Source organism: Lepisosteus platostomus, chromosome 2, assembly GCF_059453375.1.
Source record: "Lepisosteus platostomus isolate fLepPlt1 chromosome 2, fLepPlt1.hap1, whole genome shotgun sequence".
In the NCBI taxonomy this organism is placed as follows: Eukaryota; Metazoa; Chordata; class Actinopteri; order Semionotiformes; family Lepisosteidae; genus Lepisosteus; species Lepisosteus platostomus.
The window spans coordinates 33277964-33295418 of record NC_142612.1 but is presented as its reverse complement, the minus strand read 5'-3'; the positions used below and the strand labels follow the sequence as shown (position 1 = coordinate 33295418).

Sequence of the window (17455 nt, the reverse complement as noted above, 5' to 3'; positions counted from 1 at the left end):
ACCAGTTACTTCGGAATTCTACACATTCCTGTATCCACGGCACGGAGGACAGTGACCAGATCTGAAGCAGGAAAATCAGAAGCAACAGACGGTGATAGGGAGGAGGATCAGCTGGAATACCGATCGTATTGTACACTGTCACAAGAGGGGTTCCCGTGCGGATCCTATTCCTTCTGGAGGCAGACTCTGTCCTGAGGTTCCATAGTGTAGTGGTTATCACGTCTGCTTTACACACAGAAGGTCCTGGGTTCGATCCCCAGTGGAACCAAGATCTTTGCTCCTCCTAACCCCGTCCCTCGAAAGCCATCGCGTCCTTCCTTTAACGTGATGAGTAAAATAGTAAAGATGTCTCTACCGTGAAATACTTGCAGCCTTAATGGTGTCAGAGCAAGGTGATCGCTCGGACGTGGTCTACTCCTGCCTCGTGTACGACTGCGCTTCCTAGCAAACACAAAGGGGATGCTGGTCTCCCTCAACTTTTCCACAGTTCCTCTTCATCTCCCAGAATCACCAATGCACTCACTGACTAGAACAAAACAATATCACACGAGTTCCCCTTTTATGTTCTAAGTACATCAACATTCACTATTACCCCAAGACACACAAAACCAGCATCTGCAGCCCCAAAAGATACTTCCAAGGGCCACAATGGATTCCCACGGGTCAGCAGTCCTTTTAGGTAACAAAGAGAGGGCGTTAGAAAGTCTTTGACGCTACAAAGAAGAGCAGCTGCACATAGAAGAGGGATGCCACACATCCAATTTCCCAAATCTCTCTTTGGGCTATGTGGGGAGTCCTCCTGCAGGCTGCACCACACATTCCCCTCATTTCAATAGCGGTTCGCCGGGCCAGTTTCTATGGTCCTTGCCTAGAGCTAATCAAAGTCTCTGCACAGTACCTCCATTCCACTGCCAATGGCTCGCGTGATCTGCAGTTCCTGGACCCATGGTTCCTCTCCTGTGTGGTCTCGCAGCCTGCGGTTTCCCTTGCGCTGCCTGTCCTGGGTCGATGGCTTTGCGGAAAGAGAGAGTGCCCCTCTATTCAGGCTTCGATCTTCTTAGCCCTTCCGTTAGCCACTCCCCCCCCCACCCAGGGGGTTTTCCGCTGCTTATCAGGAGGAGGCTTGGGTCGTTTGAGAACTGGGAGTATGCAGACCTCAGGTGTTATGGGCCCTATCACTTCTTTGTTTCCTGCCCCCTCCCTCTCTGCCCAAGGTGTGGTTCAAACTGGCTCAGCAGCCACTCACACCTCTGTGCCTCAGTACCTAAGCTGTGTTAATTGCTTCCTGACAGGACGGCCAGTGTGTTCTTAACCTGTTGCTGATTGTGCCCTGTTCGTCGTCTGCATGAGGCGATCGGCAGTGCTCGCGGAACAAAAGAGAAGGGGGCGCTTTTAGGGCTTGGCGGTTGTGCTTCGACCAAAGCCATCTTCTGAGCACCTTAGAAGACGCTCAGACGCATCCAGTACACACCATAAGGAGAAACACGTTCCACAGCAGAGGGATGACACTTCTACTTGAAATGCGAGCTCTTTCAGAAAGAACAAGCACAATATAAATTAGTGCAAGAGTCGACTCTGGTGGGACTCGAACCCACAACCTTTGAATGCCTTCACATACTCCACGTCTAGAAGTCCAATGCGCTATCCATTGCGCCACAGAGCCACTGTGCACCTGACCTTTCACCCGAACCTTTAACCCTACTGTTCTGTGACATCACCAGTTACTTCGGAATTCTACACATTCCTGTATCCACGGCACGGAGGACAGTGACCAGATCTGAAGCAGGAAAATCAGAAGCAACAGACGGTGATAGGGAGGAGGATCAGCTGGAATACCGATCGTATTGTACACTGTCACAAGAGGGGTTCCCGTGTGGATCCTATTCCTTCTGGAGGCAGACTCTGTCCTGAGGTTCCATAGTGTAGTGGTTATCACGTCTGCTTTACACGCAGAAGGTCCTGGGTTCGATCCCCAGTGGAACCAAGATCTTTGCTCCTCCTAACCCCGTCCCACGAAAGCCATCGCGTCCTTCCTTTAACGTGATGAGTAAAATAGTAAAGATGTCTCTACCGTGAAATACTTGCAGCCTTAATGGTGTCAGAGCAAGGTGATCGCTCGGACGTGGTCTACTCCTGCCTCGTGTACGACTGCGCTTCCTAGCAAACACAAAGGGGATGCTGGTCTCCCTCAACTTTTCCACAGTTCCTGTTCATCTCCCAGAATCACCAATGCACTCACTGACTAGAACAAAACAATATCACACGAGTTCCCCTTTTATGTTCTAAGTACATCAACATTCACTATTACCCCAAGACACACAAAACCAGCATCTGCAGCCCCAAAAGATACTTCCAAGGGCCACAATGGATTCCCACGGGTCAGCAGTCCTTTTAGGTAACAAAGAGAGGGCGTTAGAAAGTCTTTGACGCTACAAAGAAGAGCAGCTGCACATAGAAGAGGGATGCCACACATCCAATTTCCCAAATCTCTCTTTGGGCTATGTGGGGAGTCCTCCTGCAGGCTGCACCACACATTCCCCTCATTTCAATAGCGGTTCGCCGGGCCAGTTTCTATGGTCCTTGCCTAGAGCTAATCAAAGTCTCTGCACAGTACCTCCATTCCACTGCCAATGGCTCGCGTGATCTGCAGTTCCTGGACCCATGGTTCCTCTCCTGTGTGGTCTCGCAGCCTGCGGTTTCCCTTGCGCTGCCTGTCCTGGGTCGAGGGCTTTGCGGAAAGAGAGAGTGCCCCTCTATTCAGGCTTCGATCTTCTTAGCCCTTCCGTTAGCCACTCCCCCCCCCACCCAGGGGGTTTTCCGCTGCTTATCAGGAGGAGGCTTGGGTCGTTTGAGAACTGGGAGTATGCAGACCTCAGGTGTTATGGGCCCTATCACTTCTTTGTTTCCTGCCCCCTCCCTCTCTGCCCAAGGTGTGGTTCAAACTGGCTCAGCAGCCACTCACACCTCTGTGCCTCAGTACCTAAGGTGTGTTAATTGCTTCCTGTCAGGACGGCCAGTGTGTTCTTAACCTGTTGCTGATTGTGCCCTGTTCGTCATCTGCATGAGGCGATCGGCAGTGCTCACGGAACAAAAGAGAAGGGGGCGCTTTTAGGGCTTGGCGGTTCTGCTTCGACCAAAGCCATCTTCTGAGCACCTTAGAAGACTCTCAGACGCATCCAGTACACACCATAAGGAGAAACACGTTCCACAGCAGAGGGATGACACTTCTACTTGAAATGCGAGCTCTTTCAGAAAGAACAAGCACAGTATAAATTAGTGCAAGAGTCGACTCTGGTGGGACTCGAACCCACAACCTTTGAATGCCTTCACATACTCCACGTCTAGAAGTCCAATGCGCTATCCATTGCGCCACAGAGCCACTGTGCACCTGACCTTTCACCCGAACCTTTAACCCTACCGTTCTGTGACATCACCAGTTACTTCGGAATTCTACACATTCCTGTATCCACGGCACGGAGGACAGTGACCAGATCTGAAGCAGGAAAATCAGAAGCAACAGACGGTGATAGGGAGGAGGATCAGCTGGAATACCGATCGTATTGTACACTGTCACAAGAGGGGTTCCCGTGCGGATCCTATTCCTTCTGGAGGCAGACTCTGTCCTGAGGTTCCATAGTGTAGTGGTTATCACGTCTGCTTTACACGCAGAAGGTCCTGGGTTCGATCCCCAGTGGAACCAAGATCTTTGCTCCTCCTAACCCCGTCCCACGAAAGCCATCGCGTCCTTCCTTTAACGTGATGAGTAAAATAGTAAAGATGTCTCTACCGTGAAATACTTGCAGCCTTAATGGTGTCAGAGCAAGGTGATCGCTCGAACGTGGTCTACTCCTGCCTCGTGTACGACTGCGCTTCCTAGCAAACACAAAGGGGATGCTGGTCTCCCTCAACTTTTCCACAGTTCCTGTTCATCTCCCAGAATCACCAATGCACTCACTGACTAGAACAAAACAATATCACACGAGTTCCCCTTTTATGTTCTAAGTACATCAACATTCACTATTACCCCAAGACACACAAAACCAGCATCTGCAGCCCCAAAAGATACTTCCAAGGGCCACAATGGATTCCCACGGGTCAGCAGTCCTTTTAGGTAACAAAGAGAGGGCGTTAGAAAGTCTTTGACGCTACAAAGAAGAGCAGCTGCACATAGAAGAGGGATGCCACACATCCAATTTCCCAAATCTCTCTTTGGGCTATGTGGGGAGTCCTCCTGCAGGCTGCACCACACATTCCCCTCATTTCAATAGCGGTTCGCCGGGCCAGTTTCTATGGTCCTTGCCTAGAGCTAATCAAAGTCTCTGCACAGTACCTCCATTCCACTGCCAATGGCTCGCGTGATCTGCAGTTCCTGGACCCATGGTTCCTCTCCTGTGTGGTCTCGCAGCCTGCGGTTTCCCTTGCGCTGCCTGTCCTGGGTCGAGGGCTTTGCGGAAAGAGAGAGTGCCCCTCTATTCAGGCTTCGATCTTCTTAGCCCTTCCGTTAGCCACTCCCCCCCCCACCCAGGGGGTTTTCCGCTGCTTATCAGGAGGAGGCTTGGGTCGTTTGAGAACTGGGAGTATGCAGACCTCAGGTGTTATGGGCCCTATCACTTCTTTGTTTCCTGCCCCCTCCCTCTCTGCCCAAGGTGTGGTTCAAACTGGCTCAGCAGCCACTCACACCTCTGTGCCTCAGTACCTAAGGTGTGTTAATTGCTTCCTGTCAGGACGGCCAGTGTGTTCTTAACCTGTTGCTGATTGTGCCCTGTTCGTCATCTGCATGAGGCGATCGGCAGTGCTCACGGAACAAAAGAGAAGTGGGCGCTTTTAGGGCTTTGCGGTTCTGCTTCGACCAAAGCCATCTTCTGAGCACCTTAGAAGACTCTCAGACGCATCCAGTACACACCATAAGGAGAAACACGTTCCACAGCAGAGGGATGACACTTCTACTTGAAATGCGAGCTCTTTCAGAAAGAACAAGCACAGTATAAATTAGTGCAAGAGTCGACTCTGGTGGGACTCGAACCCACAACCTTTGAATGCCTTCACATACTCCACGTCTAGAAGTCCAATGCGCTATCCATTGCGCCACAGAGCCACTGTGCACCTGACCTTTCACCCGAACCTTTAACCCTACCGTTCTGTGACATCACCAGTTACTTCGGAATTCTACACATTCCTGTATCCACGGCACGGAGGACAGTGACCAGATCTGAAGCAGGAAAATCAGAAGCAACAGATGGTGATAGGGAGGAGGATCAGCTGGAATACCGATCGTATTGTACACTGTCACAAGAGGGGTTCCGGTGCGGATCCTATTCCTTCTGGAGGCAGACTCTGTCCTGAGGTTCCATAGTGTAGTGGTTATCACGTCTGCTTTACACGCAGAAGGTCCTGGGTTCGATCCCCAGTGGAACCAAGATCTTTGCTCCTCCTAACCCCGTCCCACGAAAGCCATCGCGTCCTTCCTTTAACGTGATGAGTAAAGTAGTAAAGATGTCTCTACCGTGAAATACTTGCAGCCTTAATGGTGTCAGAGCAAGGTGATCGCTCGGACGTGGTCTACTCCTGCCTCGTGTACGACTGCGCTTCCTAGCAAACACAAAGGGGATGCTGGTCTCCCTCAACTTTTCCACAGTTCCTCTTCATCTCCCAGAATCACCAATGCACTCACTGACTAGAACAAAACAATATCACACGAGTTCCCCTTTTATGTTCTAAGTACATCAACATTCACTATTACCCCAAGACACACAAAACCAGCATCTGCAGCCCCAAAAGATACTTCCAAGGGCCACAATGGATTCCCACGGGTCAGCAGTCCTTTTAGGTAACAAAGAGAGGGCGTTAGAAAGTCTTTGACGCTACAAAGAAGAGCAGCTGCACATAGAAGAGGGATGCCACACATCCAATTTCCCAAATCTCTCTTTGGGCTATGTGGGGAGTCCTCCTGCAGGCTGCACCACACATTCCCCTCATTTCAATAGCGGTTCGCCGGGCCAGTTTCTATGGTCCTTGCCTAGAGCTAATCAAAGTCTCTGCACAGTACCTCCATTCCACTGCCAATGGCTCGCGTGATCTGCAGTTCCTGGACCCATGGTTCCTCTCCTGTGTGGTCTCGCAGCCTGCGGTTTCCCTTGCGCTGCCTGTCCTGGGTCGATGGCTTTGCGGAAAGAGAGAGTGCCCCTCTATTCAGGCTTCGATCTTCTTAGCCCTTCCGTTAGCCACTCCCCCCCCCACCCAGGGGGTTTTCCGCTGCTTATCAGGAGGAGGCTTGGGTCGTTTGAGAACTGGGAGTATGCAGACCTCAGGTGTTATGGGCCCTATCACTTCTTTGTTTCCTGCCCCCTCCCTCTCTGCCCAAGGTGTGGTTCAAACTGGCTCAGCAGCCACTCACACCTCTGTGCCTCAGTACCTAAGCTGTGTTAATTGCTTCCTGACAGGACGGCCAGTGTGTTCTTAACCTGTTGCTGATTGTGCCCTGTTCGTCGTCTGCATGAGGCGATCGGCAGTGCTCGCGGAACAAAAGAGAAGGGGGCGCTTTTAGGGCTTGGCGGTTGTGCTTCGACCAAAGCCATCTTCTGAGCACCTTAGAAGACGCTCAGACGCATCCAGTACACACCATAAGGAGAAACACGTTCCACAGCAGAGGGATGACACTTCTACTTGAAATGCGAGCTCTTTCAGAAAGAACAAGCACAATATAAATTAGTGCAAGAGTCGACTCTGGTGGGACTCGAACCCACAACCTTTGAATGCCTTCACATACTCCACGTCTAGAAGTCCAATGCGCTATCCATTGCGCCACAGAGCCACTGTGCACCTGACCTTTCACCCGAACCTTTAACCCTACTGTTCTGTGACATCACCAGTTACTTCGGAATTCTACACATTCCTGTATCCACGGCACGGAGGACAGTGACCAGATCTGAAGCAGGAAAATCAGAAGCAACAGACGGTGATAGGGAGGAGGATCAGCTGGAATACCGATCGTATTGTACACTGTCACAAGAGGGGTTCCCGTGTGGATCCTATTCCTTCTGGAGGCAGACTCTGTCCTGAGGTTCCATAGTGTAGTGGTTATCACGTCTGCTTTACACGCAGAAGGTCCTGGGTTCGATCCCCAGTGGAACCAAGATCTTTGCTCCTCCTAACCCCGTCCCACGAAAGCCATCGCGTCCTTCCTTTAACGTGATGAGTAAAATAGTAAAGATGTCTCTACCGTGAAATACTTGCAGCCTTAATGGTGTCAGAGCAAGGTGATCGCTCGGACGTGGTCTACTCCTGCCTCGTGTACGACTGCGCTTCCTAGCAAACACAAAGGGGATGCTGGTCTCCCTCAACTTTTCCACAGTTCCTGTTCATCTCCCAGAATCACCAATGCACTCACTGACTAGAACAAAACAATATCACACGAGTTCCCCTTTTATGTTCTAAGTACATCAACATTCACTATTACCCCAAGACACACAAAACCAGCATCTGCAGCCCCAAAAGATACTTCCAAGGGCCACAATGGATTCCCACGGGTCAGCAGTCCTTTTAGGTAACAAAGAGAGGGCGTTAGAAAGTCTTTGACGCTACAAAGAAGAGCAGCTGCACATAGAAGAGGGATGCCACACATCCAATTTCCCAAATCTCTCTTTGGGCTATGTGGGGAGTCCTCCTGCAGGCTGCACCACACATTCCCCTCATTTCAATAGCGGTTCGCCGGGCCAGTTTCTATGGTCCTTGCCTAGAGCTAATCAAAGTCTCTGCACAGTACCTCCATTCCACTGCCAATGGCTCGCGTGATCTGCAGTTCCTGGACCCATGGTTCCTCTCCTGTGTGGTCTCGCAGCCTGCGGTTTCCCTTGCGCTGCCTGTCCTGGGTCGAGGGCTTTGCGGAAAGAGAGAGTGCCCCTCTATTCAGGCTTCGATCTTCTTAGCCCTTCCGTTAGCCACTCCCCCCCCCACCCAGGGGGTTTTCCGCTGCTTATCAGGAGGAGGCTTGGGTCGTTTGAGAACTGGGAGTATGCAGACCTCAGGTGTTATGGGCCCTATCACTTCTTTGTTTCCTGCCCCCTCCCTCTCTGCCCAAGGTGTGGTTCAAACTGGCTCAGCAGCCACTCACACCTCTGTGCCTCAGTACCTAAGGTGTGTTAATTGCTTCCTGTCAGGACGGCCAGTGTGTTCTTAACCTGTTGCTGATTGTGCCCTGTTCGTCATCTGCATGAGGCGATCGGCAGTGCTCACGGAACAAAAGAGAAGGGGGCGCTTTTAGGGCTTGGCGGTTCTGCTTCGACCAAAGCCATCTTCTGAGCACCTTAGAAGACTCTCAGACGCATCCAGTACACACCATAAGGAGAAACACGTTCCACAGCAGAGGGATGACACTTCTACTTGAAATGCGAGCTCTTTCAGAAAGAACAAGCACAGTATAAATTAGTGCAAGAGTCGACTCTGGTGGGACTCGAACCCACAACCTTTGAATGCCTTCACATACTCCACGTCTAGAAGTCCAATGCGCTATCCATTGCGCCACAGAGCCACTGTGCACCTGACCTTTCACCCGAACCTTTAACCCTACCGTTCTGTGACATCACCAGTTACTTCGGAATTCTACACATTCCTGTATCCACGGCACGGAGGACAGTGACCAGATCTGAAGCAGGAAAATCAGAAGCAACAGACGGTGATAGGGAGGAGGATCAGCTGGAATACCGATCGTATTGTACACTGTCACAAGAGGGGTTCCCGTGCGGATCCTATTCCTTCTGGAGGCAGACTCTGTCCTGAGGTTCCATAGTGTAGTGGTTATCACGTCTGCTTTACACGCAGAAGGTCCTGGGTTCGATCCCCAGTGGAACCAAGATCTTTGCTCCTCCTAACCCCGTCCCACGAAAGCCATCGCGTCCTTCCTTTAACGTGATGAGTAAAATAGTAAAGATGTCTCTACCGTGAAATACTTGCAGCCTTAATGGTGTCAGAGCAAGGTGATCGCTCGAACGTGGTCTACTCCTGCCTCGTGTACGACTGCGCTTCCTAGCAAACACAAAGGGGATGCTGGTCTCCCTCAACTTTTCCACAGTTCCTGTTCATCTCCCAGAATCACCAATGCACTCACTGACTAGAACAAAACAATATCACACGAGTTCCCCTTTTATGTTCTAAGTACATCAACATTCACTATTACCCCAAGACACACAAAACCAGCATCTGCAGCCCCAAAAGATACTTCCAAGGGCCACAATGGATTCCCACGGGTCAGCAGTCCTTTTAGGTAACAAAGAGAGGGCGTTAGAAAGTCTTTGACGCTACAAAGAAGAGCAGCTGCACATAGAAGAGGGATGCCACACATCCAATTTCCCAAATCTCTCTTTGGGCTATGTGGGGAGTCCTCCTGCAGGCTGCACCACACATTCCCCTCATTTCAATAGCGGTTCGCCGGGCCAGTTTCTATGGTCCTTGCCTAGAGCTAATCAAAGTCTCTGCACAGTACCTCCATTCCACTGCCAATGGCTCGCGTGATCTGCAGTTCCTGGACCCATGGTTCCTCTCCTGTGTGGTCTCGCAGCCTGCGGTTTCCCTTGCGCTGCCTGTCCTGGGTCGAGGGCTTTGCGGAAAGAGAGAGTGCCCCTCTATTCAGGCTTCGATCTTCTTAGCCCTTCCGTTAGCCACTCCCCCCCCCACCCAGGGGGTTTTCCGCTGCTTATCAGGAGGAGGCTTGGGTCGTTTGAGAACTGGGAGTATGCAGACCTCAGGTGTTATGGGCCCTATCACTTCTTTGTTTCCTGCCCCCTCCCTCTCTGCCCAAGGTGTGGTTCAAACTGGCTCAGCAGCCACTCACACCTCTGTGCCTCAGTACCTAAGGTGTGTTAATTGCTTCCTGTCAGGACGGCCAGTGTGTTCTTAACCTGTTGCTGATTGTGCCCTGTTCGTCATCTGCATGAGGCGATCGGCAGTGCTCACGGAACAAAAGAGAAGTGGGCGCTTTTAGGGCTTTGCGGTTCTGCTTCGACCAAAGCCATCTTCTGAGCACCTTAGAAGACTCTCAGACGCATCCAGTACACACCATAAGGAGAAACACGTTCCACAGCAGAGGGATGACACTTCTACTTGAAATGCGAGCTCTTTCAGAAAGAACAAGCACAGTATAAATTAGTGCAAGAGTCGACTCTGGTGGGACTCGAACCCACAACCTTTGAATGCCTTCACATACTCCACGTCTAGAAGTCCAATGCGCTATCCATTGCGCCACAGAGCCACTGTGCACCTGACCTTTCACCCGAACCTTTAACCCTACCGTTCTGTGACATCACCAGTTACTTCGGAATTCTACACATTCCTGTATCCACGGCACGGAGGACAGTGACCAGATCTGAAGCAGGAAAATCAGAAGCAACAGATGGTGATAGGGAGGAGGATCAGCTGGAATACCGATCGTATTGTACACTGTCACAAGAGGGGTTCCTGTGCGGATCCTATTCCTTCTGGAGGCAGACTCTGTCCTGAGGTTCCATAGTGTAGTGGTTATCACGTCTGCTTTACACGCAGAAGGTCCTGGGTTCGATCCCCAGTGGAACCAAGATCTTTGCTCCTCCTAACCCCGTCCCACGAAAGCCATCGCGTCCTTCCTTTAACGTGATGAGTAAAGTAGTAAAGATGTCTCTACCGTGAAATACTTGCAGCCTTAATGGTGTCAGAGCAAGGTGATCGCTCGGACGTGGTCTACTCCTGCCTCGTGTACGACTGCGCTTCCTAGCAAACACAAAGGGGATGCTGGTCTCCCTCAACTTTTCCACAGTTCCTGTTCATCTCCCAGAATCACCAATGCACTCACTGACTAGAACAAAACAATATCACACGAGTTCCCCTTTTATGTTCTAAGTACATCAACATTCACTATTACCCCAAGACACACAAAACCAGCATCTGCAGCCCCAAAAGATACTTCCAAGGGCCACAATGGATTCCCACGGGTCAGCAGTCCTTTTAGGTAACAAAGAGAGGGCGTTAGAAAGTCTTTGACGCTACAAAGAAGAGCAGCTGCACATAGAAGAGGGATGCCACACATCCAATTTCCCAAATCTCTCTTTGGGCTATGTGGGGAGTCCTCCTGCAGGCTGCACCACACATTCCCCTCATTTCAATAGCGGTTCGCCGGGCCAGTTTCTATGGTCCTTGCCTAGAGCTAATCAAAGTCTCTGCACAGTACCTCCATTCCACTGCCAATGGCTCGCGTGATCTGCAGTTCCTGGACCCATGGTTCCTCTCCTGTGTGGTCTCGCAGCCTGCGGTTTCCCTTGCGCTGCCTGTCCTGGGTCGAGGGCTTTGCGGAAAGAGAGAGTGCCCCTCTATTCAGGCTTCGATCTTCTTAGCCCTTCCGTTAGCCACTCCCCCCCCCACCCAGGGGGTTTTCCGCTGCTTATCAGGAGGAGGCTTGGGTCGTTTGAGAACTGGGAGTATGCAGACCTCAGGTGTTATGGGCCCTATCACTTCTTTGTTTCCTGCCCCCTCCCTCTCTGCCCAAGGTGTGGTTCAAACTGGCTCAGCAGCCACTCACACCTCTGTGCCTCAGTACCTAAGGTGTGTTAATTGCTTCCTGTCAGGACGGCCAGTGTGTTCTTAACCTGTTGCTGATTGTGCCCTGTTCGTCATCTGCATGAGGCGATCGGCAGTGCTCACGGAACAAAAGAGAAGGGGGCGCTTTTAGGGCTTGGCGGTTCTGCTTCGACCAAAGCCATCTTCTGAGCACCTTAGAAGACTCTCAGACGCATCCAGTACACACCATAAGGAGAAACACGTTCCACAGCAGAGGGATGACACTTCTACTTGAAATGCGAGCTCTTTCAGAAAGAACAAGCACAGTATAAATTAGTGCAAGAGTCGACTCTGGTGGGACTCGAACCCACAACCTTTGAATGCCTTCACATACTCCACGTCTAGAAGTCCAATGCGCTATCCATTGCGCCACAGAGCCACTGTGCACCTGACCTTTCACCCGAACCTTTAACCCTACCGTTCTGTGACATCACCAGTTACTTCGGAATTCTACACATTCCTGTATCCACGGCACGGAGGACAGTGACCAGATCTGAAGCAGGAAAATCAGAAGCAACAGACGGTGATAGGGAGGAGGATCAGCTGGAATACCGATCGTATTGTACAGTGTCACAAGAGGGGTTCCCGTGCGGATCCTATTCCTTCTGGAGGCAGACTCTGTCCTGAGGTTCCATAGTGTAGTGGTTATCACGTCTGCTTTACACGCAGAAGGTCCTGGGTTCGATCCCCAGTGGAACCAAGATCTTTGCTCCTCCTAACCCCGTCCCACGAAAGCCATCGCGTCCTTCCTTTAACGTGATGAGTAAAATAGTAAAGATGTCTGTACCGTGAAATACTTGCAGCCTTAATGGTGTCAGAGCAAGGTGATCGCTCGGACGTGGTCTACTCCTGCCTCATGTACGACTGCGCTTCCTAGCAAACACAAAGGGGATGCTGGTCTCCCTCAACTTTTCCACAGTTCCTGTTCATCTCCCAGAATCACCAATGCACTCACTGACTAGAACAAAACAATATCACACGAGTTCCCCTTTTATGTTCTAAGTACATCAACATTCACTATTACCCCAAGACACACAAAACCAGCATCTGCAGCCCCAAAAGATACTTCCAAGGGCCACAATGGATTCCCACGGGTCAGCAGTCCTTTTAGGTAACAAAGAGAGGGCGTTAGAAAGTCTTTGACGCTACAAAGAAGAGCAGCTGCACATAGAAGAGGGATGCCACACATCCAATTTCCCAAATCTCTCTTTGGGCTATGTGGGGAGTCTTCTGCAGGCTGCACCACACATTCCCCTCATTTCAATAGCGGTTCGCCGGGCCAGTTTCTATGGTCCTTGCCTAGAGCTAATCAAAGTCTCTGCACAGTACCTCCATTCCACTGCCAATGGCTCGCGTGATCTGCAGTTCCTGGACCCATGGTTCCTCTCCTGTGTGGTCTCGCAGCCTGCGGTTTCCCTTGCGCTGCCTGTCCTGGGTCGAGGGCTTTGCGGAAAGAGAGAGTGCCCCTCTATTCAGGCTTCGATCTTCTTAGCCCTTCCGTTAGCCACTCCCCCCCCCACCCAGGGGGTTTTCCGCTGCTTATCAGGAGGAGGCTTGGGTCGTTTGAGAACTGGGAGTATGCAGACCTCAGGTGTTATGGGCCCTATCACTTCTTTGTTTCCTGCCCCCTCCCTCTCTGCCCAAGGTGTGGTTCAAACTGGCTCAGCAGCCACTCACACCTCTGTGCCTCAGTACCTAAGGTGTGTTAATTGCTTCCTGTCAGGACGGCCAGTGTGTTCTTAACCTGTTGCTGATTGTGCCCTGTTCGTCATCTGCATGAGGCGATCGGCAGTGCTCACGGAACAAAAGAGAAGGGGGCGCTTTTAGGGCTTGGCGGTTCTGCTTCGACCAAAGCCATCTTCTGAGCACCTTAGAAGACTCTCAGACGCATCCAGTACACACCATAAGGAGAAACACGTTCCACAGCAGAGGGATGACACTTCTACTTGAAATGCGAGCTCTTTCAGAAAGAACAAGCACAGTATAAATTAGTGCAAGAGTCGACTCTGGTGGGACTCGAACCCACAACCTTTGAATGCCTTCACATACTCCACGTCTAGAAGTTCAATGCGCTATCCATTGCGCCACAGAGCCACTGTGCACCTGACCTTTCACCCGAACCTTTAACCCTACCGTTCTGTGACATCACCAGTTACTTCGGAATTCTACACATTCCTGTATCCACGGCACGGAGGACAGTGACCAGATCTGAAGCAGGAAAATCAGAAGCAACAGACGGTGATAGGGAGGAGGATCAGCTGGAATACCGATCGTATTGTACAGTGTCACAAGAGGGGTTCCCGTGCGGATCCTATTCCTTCTGGAGGCAGACTCTGTCCTGAGGTTCCATAGTGTAGTGGTTATCACGTCTGCTTTACACGCAGAAGGTCCTGGGTTCGATCCCCAGTGGAACCAAGATCTTTGCTCCTCCTAACCCCGTCCCACGAAAGCCATCGCGTCCTTCCTTTAACGTGATGAGTAAAGTAGTAAAGATGTCTCTACCGTGAAATACTTGCAGCCTTAATGGTGTCAGAGCAAGGTGATCGCTCGGACGTGGTCTACTCCTGCCTCGTGTACGACTGCGCTTCCTAGCAAAGACAAAGGGGATGCTGGTCTCCCTCAACTTTTCCACAGTTCCTGTTCATCTCCCAGAATCACCAATGCACTCACTGACTAGAACAAAACAATATCACACGAGTTCCCCTTTTATGTTCTAAGTACATCAACATTCACTATTACCCCAAGACACACAAAACCAGCATCTGCAGCCCCAAAAGATACTTCCAAGGGCCACAATGGATTCCCACGGGTCAGCAGTCCTTTTAGGTAACAAAGAGAGGGCGTTAGAAAGTCTTTGACGCTACAAAGAAGAGCAGCTGCACATAGAAGAGGGATGCCACACATCCAATTTCCCAAATCTCTCTTTGGGCTATGTGGGGAGTCCTCCTGCAGGCTGCACCACACATTCCCCTCATTTCAATAGCGGTTCGCCGGGCCAGTTTCTATGGTCCTTGCCTAGAGCTAATCAAAGTCTCTGCACAGTACCTCCATTCCACTGCCAATGGCTCGCGTGATCTGCAGTTCCTGGACCCATGGTTCCTCTCCTGTGTGGTCTCGCAGCCTGCGGTTTCCCTTGCGCTGCCTGTCCTGGGTCGAGGGCTTTGCGGAAAGAGAGAGTGCCCCTCTATTCAGGCTTCGATCTTCTTAGCCCTTCCGTTAGCCACTCCCCCCCCCACCCAGGGGGTTTTCCGCTGCTTATCAGGAGGAGGCTTGGGTCGTTTGAGAACTGGGAGTATGCAGACCTCAGGTGTTATGGGCCCTATCACTTCTTTGTTTCCTGCCCCCTCCCTCTCTGCCCAAGGTGTGGTTCAAACTGGCTCAGCAGCCACTCACACCTCTGTGCCTCAGTACCTAAGGTGTGTTAATTGCTTCCTGTCAGGACGGCCAGTGTGTTCTTAACCTGTTGCTGATTGTGCCCTGTTCGTCATCTGCATGAGGCGATCGGCAGTGCTCACGGAACAAAAGAGAAGGGGGCGCTTTTAGGGCTTGGCGGTTCTGCTTCGACCAAAGCCATCTTCTGAGCACCTTAGAAGACTCTCAGACGCATCCAGTACACACCATAAGGAGAAACACGTTCCACAGCAGAGGGATGACACTTCTACTTGAAATGCGAGCTCTTTCAGAAAGAACAAGCACAGTATAAATTAGTGCAAGAGTCGACTCTGGTGGGACTCGAACCCACAACCTTTGAATGCCTTCACATACTCCACGTCTAGAAGTCCAATGCGCTATCCATTGCGCCACAGAGCCACTGTGCACCTGACCTTTCACCCGAACCTTTAACCCTACCGTTCTGTGACATCACCAGTTACTTCGGAATTCTACACATTCCTGTATCCACGGCACGGAGGACAGTGACCAGATCTGAAGCAGGAAAATCAGAAGCAACAGACGGTGATAGGGAGGAGGATCAGCTGGAATACCGATCGTATTGTACAGTGTCACAAGAGGGGTTCCCGTGCGGATCCTATTCCTTCTGGAGGCAGACTCTGTCCTGAGGTTCCATAGTGTAGTGGTTATCACGTCTGCTTTACACGCAGAAGGTCCTGGGTTCGATCCCCAGTGGAACCAAGATCTTTGCTCCTCCTAACCCCGTCCCACGAAAGCCATCGCGTCCTTCCTTTAACGTGATGAGTAAAGTAGTAAAGATGTCTCTACCGTGAAATACTTGCAGCCTTAATGGTGTCAGAGCAAGGTGATCGCTCGGACGTGGTCTACTCCTGCCTCGTGTACGACTGCGCTTCCTAGCAAACACAAAGGGGATGCTGGTCTCCCTCAACTTTTCCACAGTTCCTGTTCATCTCCCAGAATCACCAATGCACTCACTGACTAGAACAAAACAATATCACACGAGTTCCCCTTTTATGTTCTAAGTACATCAACATTCACTATTACCCCAAGACACACAAAACCAGCATCTGCAGCCCCAAAAGATACCTCCAAGGGCCACAATGGATTCCCACGGGTCAGCAGTCCTTTTAGGTAACAAAGAGAGGGCGTTAGAAAGTCTTTGACGCTACAAAGAAGAGCAGCTGCACATAGAAGAGGGATGCCACACATCCAATTTCCCAAATCTCTCTTTGGGCTATGTGGGGAGTCCTCCTGCAGGCTGCACCACACATTCCCCTCATTTCAATAGTGGTTCGCCGGGCCAGTTTCAATGGTCCTTGCCTAGAGCTAATCAAAGTCTCTGCACAGTACCTCCATTCCACTGCCAATGGCTCGCGTGATCTGCAGTTCCTGGACCCATGGTTCCTCTCCTGTGTGGTCTCGCAGCCTGCGGTTTCCCTTGCGCTGCCTGTCCTGGGTCGAGGGCTTTGCGGAAAGAGAGAGTGCCCCTCTATTCAGGCTTCGATCTTCTTAGGCCTTCCGTTAGCCACTCCCCCCCCCCACCCAGGGGGTTTTCCGCTGCTTATCAGGAGGAGGCTTGGGTCGTTTGAGAACTGGGAGTATGCAGACCTCAGGTGTTATGGGCCCTATCACTTCTTTGTTTCCTGCCCCCTCCCTCTCTGCCCAAGGTGTGGTTCAAACTGGCTCAGCAGCCACTCACACCTCTGTGCCTCAGTACCTAAGCTGTGTTAATTGCTTCCTGACAGGACGGCCAGTGTGTTCTTAACCTGTTGCTGATTGTGCCCTGTTCGTCGTCTGCATGAGGCGATCGGCAGTGCTCGCGGAACAAAAGAGAAGGGGGCGCTTTTAGGGCTTGGCGGTTGTGCTTCGACCAAAGCCATCTTCTGAGCACCTTAGAAGACGCTCAGACGCATCCAGTACACACCATAAGGAGAAACACGTTCCACAGCAGAGGGATGACACTTCTACTTGAAATGCGAGCTCTTTCAGAAAGAACAAGCACAATATAAATTAGTGCAAGAGTTGACTCTGGTGGGACTCGAACCCACAACCTTTGAATGCCTTCACATACTCCACGTCTAGAAGTCCAATGCGCTATCCATTGCGCCACAGAGCCACTGTGCACCTGACCTTTCACCCGAACCTTTAACCCTACTGTTCTGTGACATCACCAGTTACTTCGGAATTCTACACATTCCTGTATCCACGGCACGGAGGACAGTGACCAGATCTGAAGCAGGAAAATCAGAAGCAACAGACGGTGATAGGGAGGAGGATCAGCTGGAATACCGATCGTATTGTACACTGTCACAAGAGGGGTTACCGTGCGGATCCTATTCCTTCTGGAGGCAGACTCTGTCCTGAGGTTCCATAGTGTAGTGGTTATCACGTCTGCTTTACACGCAGAAGGTCCTGGGTTCGATCCCCAGTGGAACCAAGATCTTTGCTCCTCCTAACCCCGTCC

General features: G+C 51.2%; 21 non-coding genes across 21 annotated transcripts; 11 read left to right on the top strand and 10 right to left on the bottom strand.

The window, feature by feature from the left end:
• The first annotated feature begins 195 nt into the window (after positions 1-195).
• On the top strand, positions 196-268 carry trnav-uac (transfer RNA valine (anticodon UAC)). The gene has a single exon. It is a non-coding gene; the product is annotated as a tRNA-Val (tRNA).
• Positions 269-1570: 1302 nt separating this feature from the next.
• On the bottom strand, positions 1571-1663 carry trnar-ucu (transfer RNA arginine (anticodon UCU)). The gene is made up of 2 exons: positions 1627-1663; positions 1571-1606 (listed from the first exon to the last, which is right to left on the bottom strand). It is a non-coding gene; the product is annotated as a tRNA-Arg (tRNA).
• A 248-nt stretch (positions 1664-1911) lies between these two features.
• trnav-uac (transfer RNA valine (anticodon UAC)) lies at positions 1912-1984 on the top strand. The gene has a single exon. It is a non-coding gene; the product is annotated as a tRNA-Val (tRNA).
• A 1302-nt stretch (positions 1985-3286) lies between these two features.
• trnar-ucu (transfer RNA arginine (anticodon UCU)) lies at positions 3287-3379 on the bottom strand. Its single transcript has 2 exons — positions 3343-3379; positions 3287-3322 (listed from the first exon to the last, which is right to left on the bottom strand). It is a non-coding gene; the product is annotated as a tRNA-Arg (tRNA).
• Positions 3380-3627: 248 nt separating this feature from the next.
• On the top strand, positions 3628-3700 carry trnav-uac (transfer RNA valine (anticodon UAC)). The gene has a single exon. It is a non-coding gene; the product is annotated as a tRNA-Val (tRNA).
• A 1302-nt stretch (positions 3701-5002) lies between these two features.
• Positions 5003-5095, bottom strand: trnar-ucu (transfer RNA arginine (anticodon UCU)). The gene is made up of 2 exons: positions 5059-5095; positions 5003-5038 (listed from the first exon to the last, which is right to left on the bottom strand). It is a non-coding gene; the product is annotated as a tRNA-Arg (tRNA).
• Positions 5096-5343: 248 nt separating this feature from the next.
• trnav-uac (transfer RNA valine (anticodon UAC)) lies at positions 5344-5416 on the top strand. Its single transcript has one exon. It is a non-coding gene; the product is annotated as a tRNA-Val (tRNA).
• A 1302-nt stretch (positions 5417-6718) lies between these two features.
• On the bottom strand, positions 6719-6811 carry trnar-ucu (transfer RNA arginine (anticodon UCU)). The gene is made up of 2 exons: positions 6775-6811; positions 6719-6754 (listed from the first exon to the last, which is right to left on the bottom strand). It is a non-coding gene; the product is annotated as a tRNA-Arg (tRNA).
• Positions 6812-7059: 248 nt separating this feature from the next.
• Positions 7060-7132, top strand: trnav-uac (transfer RNA valine (anticodon UAC)). The gene has a single exon. It is a non-coding gene; the product is annotated as a tRNA-Val (tRNA).
• Positions 7133-8434: 1302 nt separating this feature from the next.
• trnar-ucu (transfer RNA arginine (anticodon UCU)) lies at positions 8435-8527 on the bottom strand. The gene is made up of 2 exons: positions 8491-8527; positions 8435-8470 (listed from the first exon to the last, which is right to left on the bottom strand). It is a non-coding gene; the product is annotated as a tRNA-Arg (tRNA).
• Positions 8528-8775: 248 nt separating this feature from the next.
• Positions 8776-8848, top strand: trnav-uac (transfer RNA valine (anticodon UAC)). The gene has a single exon. It is a non-coding gene; the product is annotated as a tRNA-Val (tRNA).
• Positions 8849-10150: 1302 nt separating this feature from the next.
• Positions 10151-10243, bottom strand: trnar-ucu (transfer RNA arginine (anticodon UCU)). The gene is made up of 2 exons: positions 10207-10243; positions 10151-10186 (listed from the first exon to the last, which is right to left on the bottom strand). It is a non-coding gene; the product is annotated as a tRNA-Arg (tRNA).
• A 248-nt stretch (positions 10244-10491) lies between these two features.
• trnav-uac (transfer RNA valine (anticodon UAC)) lies at positions 10492-10564 on the top strand. Its single transcript has one exon. It is a non-coding gene; the product is annotated as a tRNA-Val (tRNA).
• Positions 10565-11866: 1302 nt separating this feature from the next.
• On the bottom strand, positions 11867-11959 carry trnar-ucu (transfer RNA arginine (anticodon UCU)). The gene is made up of 2 exons: positions 11923-11959; positions 11867-11902 (listed from the first exon to the last, which is right to left on the bottom strand). It is a non-coding gene; the product is annotated as a tRNA-Arg (tRNA).
• Positions 11960-12207: 248 nt separating this feature from the next.
• On the top strand, positions 12208-12280 carry trnav-uac (transfer RNA valine (anticodon UAC)). The gene has a single exon. It is a non-coding gene; the product is annotated as a tRNA-Val (tRNA).
• Positions 12281-13581: 1301 nt separating this feature from the next.
• On the bottom strand, positions 13582-13674 carry trnar-ucu (transfer RNA arginine (anticodon UCU)). Its single transcript has 2 exons — positions 13638-13674; positions 13582-13617 (listed from the first exon to the last, which is right to left on the bottom strand). It is a non-coding gene; the product is annotated as a tRNA-Arg (tRNA).
• A 248-nt stretch (positions 13675-13922) lies between these two features.
• trnav-uac (transfer RNA valine (anticodon UAC)) lies at positions 13923-13995 on the top strand. Its single transcript has one exon. It is a non-coding gene; the product is annotated as a tRNA-Val (tRNA).
• A 1302-nt stretch (positions 13996-15297) lies between these two features.
• On the bottom strand, positions 15298-15390 carry trnar-ucu (transfer RNA arginine (anticodon UCU)). Its single transcript has 2 exons — positions 15354-15390; positions 15298-15333 (listed from the first exon to the last, which is right to left on the bottom strand). It is a non-coding gene; the product is annotated as a tRNA-Arg (tRNA).
• Positions 15391-15638: 248 nt separating this feature from the next.
• Positions 15639-15711, top strand: trnav-uac (transfer RNA valine (anticodon UAC)). Its single transcript has one exon. It is a non-coding gene; the product is annotated as a tRNA-Val (tRNA).
• A 1303-nt stretch (positions 15712-17014) lies between these two features.
• trnar-ucu (transfer RNA arginine (anticodon UCU)) lies at positions 17015-17107 on the bottom strand. Its single transcript has 2 exons — positions 17071-17107; positions 17015-17050 (listed from the first exon to the last, which is right to left on the bottom strand). It is a non-coding gene; the product is annotated as a tRNA-Arg (tRNA).
• A 248-nt stretch (positions 17108-17355) lies between these two features.
• trnav-uac (transfer RNA valine (anticodon UAC)) lies at positions 17356-17428 on the top strand. Its single transcript has one exon. It is a non-coding gene; the product is annotated as a tRNA-Val (tRNA).
• Positions 17429-17455: the final 27 nt, after the last annotated feature.